The following is a 7,652-nucleotide window of genomic DNA, read 5'->3' as shown; positions in this document are numbered from 1 at the left end:
TATTAGCATAAAGTATCTATCACCCTGAGGACTCCTTGTTCTTGTTGGACCACATAAATCAATGTGAATTAAATTAAGAATATTATTGGATTTCTTATAAATGCTCTTAAATGTTGTTCTAACTTGCTTTCCCATTTGACATTCCTTACATACCGGATTATGAGGTTTCACAATCTTAGGTAAATCCCTTACTGCCATGGTTGAACTGATCTTTACAATGTAATCAAAATTCACATGAAAGAGTCTTTTATGTCATAACCAACTTTCATCAATCTGAGCAATCAAACATGTCTTATCGTTGGTATTCAAATGAAAGATATTACCTTTAGTCTGATTACCGGTTGCAATCTCCAATCCAATTCGATTTATGATTTTGCATTTTTCATTCTTGAATTGTAATTGAAATCATTTTTCCACTAACTGACCAACACTCAAAAGATTATGCTTTAAACCTTCAACATAATAAACATTGTCAGTATTGTGCTTACCATCCAAAGATATAGTGCCTCTTCCTTTGATTAAACAAGCTTTGTCATCTCCAAATCTTACTTGACCTCCATAATATTCCTGTAATGATAAGAATTTTCTTTTATCACTAGTCATATGATACAAGCATCCACTATCAATGATCCATTCATCTTTTTCTTCAATTTTTGTTGCTAATGCCTACTCTACCGGTTTGACAATAGGTGTCAGTTGATCTTCTTTTATAGCAACAAATGCCCATCCACTATCTGGTGGATCTTCATCAGAATCATTTGTAACACCTTCATCTGCATAGTAACAAGACTTATCTCTGTTTTTCTTAAATTTGTATCTCTGATATTGAGGGTTAGGCTTATATGTTCTCTTTGCCTCACCTCTTAGTATTGAATGTCTATCAAGACACCAAGACGCCATATGACCAAATTTATTGCAATTAAAACATTTGAAAGGTGTTTTACCTTCATACTTATTACTTACTTCATGTTGGACCTTTTGGCATCTTCCTTGCAAATAGTGCTTCAAGTTCTTCAAGTTCTTTATTTTCTCTTCGAATATCTTCAAGTTCTTTTTCATAAAGTGCTTTCCAATCAGATTTTTTAGATGATGATGATGATGATAATGTTGATGCTATTGAAGGCTATATCAGTCTTGACTGTAGCAATAGGACCAAATTCTTCAAGCTCAAATGCTGAAAGTTTTCCAACCAAAGTATCTCTAGATATTGATATATTAGGCATTGTTCTCAACTCATTAATAGTTGTTACTTTCATTTTGTAAGCCGGTGGCAAAGCACTTAAAGCTTTAGAAACAATTTCATCTTCACTTAAAGATCCTCCACAACATTGTATTCCTAAAAAAAAATCATTAACTCTTTCCATAAATGCAGAAATTTTTTCATCCTCTTCCATTTTTAAATTTTCATACCTGACCCGGTAACATTCCAGTTTTGCAATTTTGATAGTGGAATCTCATTTATTCAATGTTTCCACTTTATCCCAAATAGCTTTTGTTGTATATTTGTCTGATAATCTCATGATTTGTTGATCTGATAATGCGCTTAGAAGTGCTTCTCTTTCTTTGCAATCATTCTTCAAGTCTTTAGCTAAGGTTGGTGGATCCATAATACCAATGCAATACATTACGAAGTCATCCATAATACCAACACCTTTGGCAACAAAATATGCCCACATTTGATGAGAAACATTTTATATTACTGCAAGCTTTATTCTTTCCTAAATAGTTGTCGTGCATTTTGAGAACTATTTCCATCAAATCCACCTTGTGTGCATTTCTTTCTCTTATTACATATACCAACCTAGGCATTTATAATTGCATTATTTGACAAAAATATTCATTATGTGTTCTCTGGTGGATACCCATGCTTCTCAAAAATTGTGGATCATACATATCTTTTCCTGTGAGCATCCCACATGATAATTGCCCCTCGGGTTTACATCCTCGTTTTCATTTGCATTTGCCTCACATTTTACTCTTGCAACTTGTTCATTTTCTTTAATGACCTTCTCAATAGACCACATGTTTCTACTAAGCAATGATCCACCATTCCAAGTTCCATCCCTGGTACATCAACCTTCTGCCATACTTCAGCCTCAACAACCCTAAAAGAGTGAAACTTTAGTGCTCGCTCATCATATTTCCCTGTGCCACATGACTACTATGAAGAAAAAGACTACGCAAACTTCACTAAATTCAAATTGAATCAACACACTTTCCTGCACAGAATACATATCCCAACAAGCCAAATATTCATGAAGGTATCGGCTTCTCTCGTCAGAGTTTTGGAGGAACTATGATCCAATATTTTGAAGGCTTGACCCAGGGCAATGTAAATAATGAATTCCCACAAGCAAATAAACTATGAAGATATCAGCCTAAAAGATTGAGCAATAGAAATCACCATCTTTAAAGGGGAAGGGGCACATCTACCATTGTTTCCATACTTGCTCTCCCCCATGTCTATGAAACTGCATGGGCAATATAAAATGACATCACTAAATTTGTGCTCATATTTAAGCCATTGAGATGAAGTATTCCTTGGTGGAATTGTAAGGTTATACCGATTCACAAACAATAATTATCACCATTGCCTTGTACCTCTGCACTAGTATTCTTCAAACATGACATCCTCATTGGTCAAATTTTGTGCAAATTTCACTATGAAATGACAGACTAAAGCTTGAAGAATGCGGAGAAAAGCACAAACCCTAATTCTAACATGTCACATGCCTCCTTGTTGCCCTAATCTTTTTATTCTCTTCATAATGTTCATCTTTTTCTTTGAACCCTAACTTTCAGTTTCCTGCGGGTTGCTTTTACTTTGTGTTATGTTCCCTATAGCGCTTTTTTGTGCCCCTTTACGCTTCACGGGGTGGTGAGGAGGTCCCCCTTACCACGTCTCTACTTGTCTCGCATGCTCACTTTGGACACCTTCTTGGACCTGCAGGGTGGTCGAGGATACTGCCTTCTTCCCCATTCTTGGACTCCTGGCTGCCCCACACAGCTCCCTTCACATCATTCTATGACTCACGGAGTGGCGGGGGAGAACATGTCTCCATCCTACGCTCCAATTCATAGACTCAAAAATCGTGCACGATGGATAACAAAATTGCTCCTTTCTCTCGCCCACCATCCTGCACTAAGTCTTGGGATCTCATAGAATGTTATGCATGATAAAAAAAAATTGAAACCCCTCCTTTTCAAAAAACCTTCACCATATTTTGTGGGACCCACCACATAATCTTTGAAGCTTTCTAATTTTGTTAGAAGCACTAAGTTTTAGGTCACTCGCCAAAATGAATCACCTGCTATATGCCTAGATGCACGTATTTTAACTACGATATCCACATTTTCAAAATGAAGTCACTAGCCTAGTATTAAATCATTTATTAAAATGATTTATCACCTTTTGTTTTCTTCTTTTCAATTATTTGAAAATATAACAAGCTCATCACTTTTCATGCTATAGGTACCTAAACCAATCAAGTAGTTTAAATGATTTCATTTTCTTGTATATCCCAATAGATCTGAATATTATAGTATTTAAATCTAAATTATTTAAATAAATAACATAGGAATCTCTCTCTTAGTGCTTGGTCTCACTGGGTTTTATCATCAGTCGAGCCCCCAAGTGGGTCCTGACTAAAAAAAAATCATTTCTCAACAACTGACTTTTGGAAATGATCTAGAGTATTAGCTAGACAAATTATGGACTTGAAAATTTGAGCAGATGGTCATTGAAAACTAATGTTTTACACCTCTGAGTTTTGCCCCCAAAACACCTAAGTAGCCTCTAGAATTGGCTTTGAAAATTGATCAAAACACCTTATTTAACCCTGGGAGCCGATATGATGATAGAATGTTATACAAAGAATCTAGGGCATCAAATGGATTCTCAAAATTACATCCAATACAAAATATATTAATGCCTGAAGTTTACTACTCAGGCTTATCTAAAACTACTCATGCCAAATCAACTTGAAAGCCATACAAACCCAGAGTTGAAAAACAATAACAAACCTCTGTCTTAGGAGCTGCCACTTGGCACACTGGTAGATGTGGATACCCTGAATAGGTGTGCATGAGTGATTGAATTTATTTGATCATATGCATGAAATATTAACCCTCAAACTTGCAATTTGAAAATTCTGGAAACACAGTCATTCAAACCCTGAAAAAGTGCATTGAAACGGGCTTTGAAAAAATATCAAATGATGAGTTGGGAAGCAATAAACTGGAAAAATGGTAGATAACATACCATATAATCATGGGGAACATTCATTTTGTATGCAGGTCATCAAGGTCAACAAATATAAACTCAAATGAAGGGCTACATTCTGCAGATTATGCACAGTTGGCTTGCAAAAGTGAACTTGTTTCAAACGGAATGGGCCTTGAAAACTTATCAAATGAACTCATGGGGCCAAGACAACTAACATGAGGCTTCAAAAAATTGTAGAGGATCATGGGACACTATCATTTAGGCTTAATATTTATCTAGCGCAAAGACGCAATGCCTCAAAGAGGGCTCACTCAAAAGGGTGCAATATGTGCAAACAACAAACCTAACTTCTGGACCTCCAAAGAAGACTTCACAAACTCATCATAACTGATTTGGGGAAGTTGAAAATAGACATATGGTATCTATGATAGGTTCTTAACACTCCTTCAAGAGGATTTTTCATGACAGTTCATATGTGCAAATTTGTGAGCTCTCAAACTGAGCTACTCGGGCCTATTCTAAAAGGCGATTTTGAATGCAATTAACAAAATTTTGAACCTAGGCCTTCAAAATAATGCAAAATTTTTGAAGTCCCAATAGATGTTCTTTTTGTTCAAGAACTCCTCTTGGGGGTAGACATCTTTTGATAAAATATCTCTTCTCCTCCAAGTATCCCTTTACACTTGTTGCAAGATATCTTTTTTTCAACTATCTTATCCTAGCTTGTAAGAATATCGCCTCTTTAGCTTGGATTTATGAACATTGTTGCCTAAAGGATATATCCTTGGCATTGAAGGTAGTTATCCTTGTTTCTATCTTCCTTAAGTCATCAACATAGGGCTATGTTGACATCTTAAGTGGGGGCATACATATCACCCTCTGTGTATCATATTCTACCATATTTTTGTATGTCTTAAGTGGGGTTACACATTCTCAAAACTAGAGCAAACAAAATCTTATATGAGATGTTCCCAAAACTAGACATTCACCCCTTGGCATTTACATTTTTATTATGTCTTCAACAGGTTGAAGTTTGCTCGAAACTATAGAAAACAAACTCTTATATAGGGTGTTGTACACTTGAAACTAGACATCATGAGCACACATGCACGAGGATGAGTGGAACTAGTAAAACACAACTAGGCTATTCATACTCTCCTCCCCAACATGGATCACCCAGTAAAACACATCTAGAATGTGTACTCATGTCCTCTCTCATCATTCTTCTCATGGATCACCTAGAAAAATACATCTAGAATGTGTATCCATTCTTCTCTCTTTTCTTCACATGAGCTCATAGATTGGATATTAGTAGTTCACAGATGATGCATTCTCTTGCTCTCTTATGTGATCATTTGTGTTCTTGAGATGACATTTTTCAAGAATGATATTAGTTGTTGAGACATTTTGATATCAAGGTCTCTTTAGCTAGTTGACCTAAGGTCTTTATCTTTTGTGTTGTATCTCTTTGTCTTTGTTTGTCTTTGTTTGTCTTTTTGTTTTTGTCTTGTTTTGTGTGCCCTTGCATACATTTGAGTGAGTTAAGAACCCAAGATTGGGGGCTTAGTTTCTCAAAATTAGTGATGTCTTATACTCCTTGTGATTATGCTCCTAGTTACTCCTCTCTTTCATATCTCTTTTGTCTACTTTATCATGGGTATTTGCATAGGCTCGTGCTCCCATTAAACTGGGGAATAAATGTAGCATTGTAAGTTGTCACCGAGACAATTTATACCTCATGTTTGTACCCCTACTTTAGCATATCTCCCCCTCATCTCCTATCTATGTTCGTTCAGTGTCTTAACTCCAATTCTAGTTCCATGTACAACTACCAATTGATTTCTTGGTGGGATATCCTTCTCTTACGACTAAACCATGGCCCCTAACTAGGGAGGACTAGGGTGTTAGCACCCTAGTCCCCCTTAGTTGGGCCCTATTTTGAAGTGGGATATGGGCCCTAAATGAAATTTGTGGCTCTAAATGATCATTGGAGGTCATCCTAATTGGTAATTGACCTAGATACCCCTATATAAAGACATTTGATCAAACCTAAGTTCATCTTCCCATTCAAGTTATCAATCAAGCATTTGTGCATCTGTGAAGCATTCATCATCAAGCATTTTCAAAGATCTTCAAGGTTGCATATTCTTCATTCAACCATTGTGGATAATAATTGCATCATTCATATGCAATCATGTGTGTGTGATCAGGTTTTTTCACGTTCATACCATTTCATACAACATATGTAATTAAATTCAAGAAACAAAGCATCATTATCAACAATTATAGATCTAAGCTATACCTTTTCATTATTTATTTCAGTATTTGCAATATTTCATTCAAGGTTAATTCCTAAACCAAGGTTTGACTTAGGAAAACCCTTATTCCCAACCATTTTTTCTTATCTACTTGCATAGGAATGGGTGTAAAGTTGTAACTTTCGGGATCAACATTATTCATAGAGACAAACAAATTCTCCTTTGGACGACAAAAAGTGTGGAGGACCAAACCAACAAGCATTCTAGTCCTAAAAAATCAGGAGCTCCTTCTGGGAATAGATCCAAGTACTCACATATTACTCAGATCCAAGTTCGTGGCTCGATCCAATGACTATAGCTCACTGTTTATGTGTTTTTACTCCAATTCCAACACATTTACCCTAATTTCAGCATTTTCACAATTCAAATTAAATGAGGGTATCAAATTCTTAGCCCTATCCTTGCTGATTTGAGGCTAGATCTATTAGATTCACCCCTCTTTAATGTAGTGGTACCTAAGAAAAATATTAGTGTTTTTACTACATCATTGGGTGAAACCCTTATATTTTCACCTTTACACAAGATAAAAGTGGCAACACATGAAGGGGAAAGAGTATGACTATACTGGCTTGGTAAGATTTGTGCTTACTATGAGCCATGAAAAAAAAAATTGAAATACCAAATTACAAAGCAAAAGGCTCAATTTTCAAAGTTACTTGAATATTGAATTGAATTAAAAATATGTCATTGGTGTGTGCATAAAGTGTAACATTGAGCGGAATGTATGCCCCCAAGTTAAAGAAATTGCATACACCTTCTCAAGAGCAATAGCTTTAAGGTGGCATGCATCCAAAAAAGATAAGCACATTAGCACAATGAGATGCCTCCAAGAAAGGACAAATCAAAGGACAATGGTCACAAAACATATAGGAAAAAGTACATAAGGGATCCATTAACTTTGGGGTTAGTAATTCACTTGTGATAAACAATGTATATCAATAATAATTATATTGAATTGACCTCATCCCCCAAAGGTATTGGAATTATGAACACAATGGAAGAAAATCACACACTACAACAAACAAATATCATTTTGAGTCAACATGGAAGATACAAACAAGGAGATCTCAATGCTTTGCATCATCCCCAACAAGACAACACAAAGGTGT

Source organism: Cryptomeria japonica, chromosome 11 (genome assembly GCF_030272615.1).
Source record: "Cryptomeria japonica chromosome 11, Sugi_1.0, whole genome shotgun sequence".
Lineage (NCBI taxonomy): Eukaryota > Viridiplantae > Streptophyta > Pinopsida > Cupressales > Cupressaceae > Cryptomeria > Cryptomeria japonica.
Note: the sequence above shows the minus strand (reverse complement) of the source record.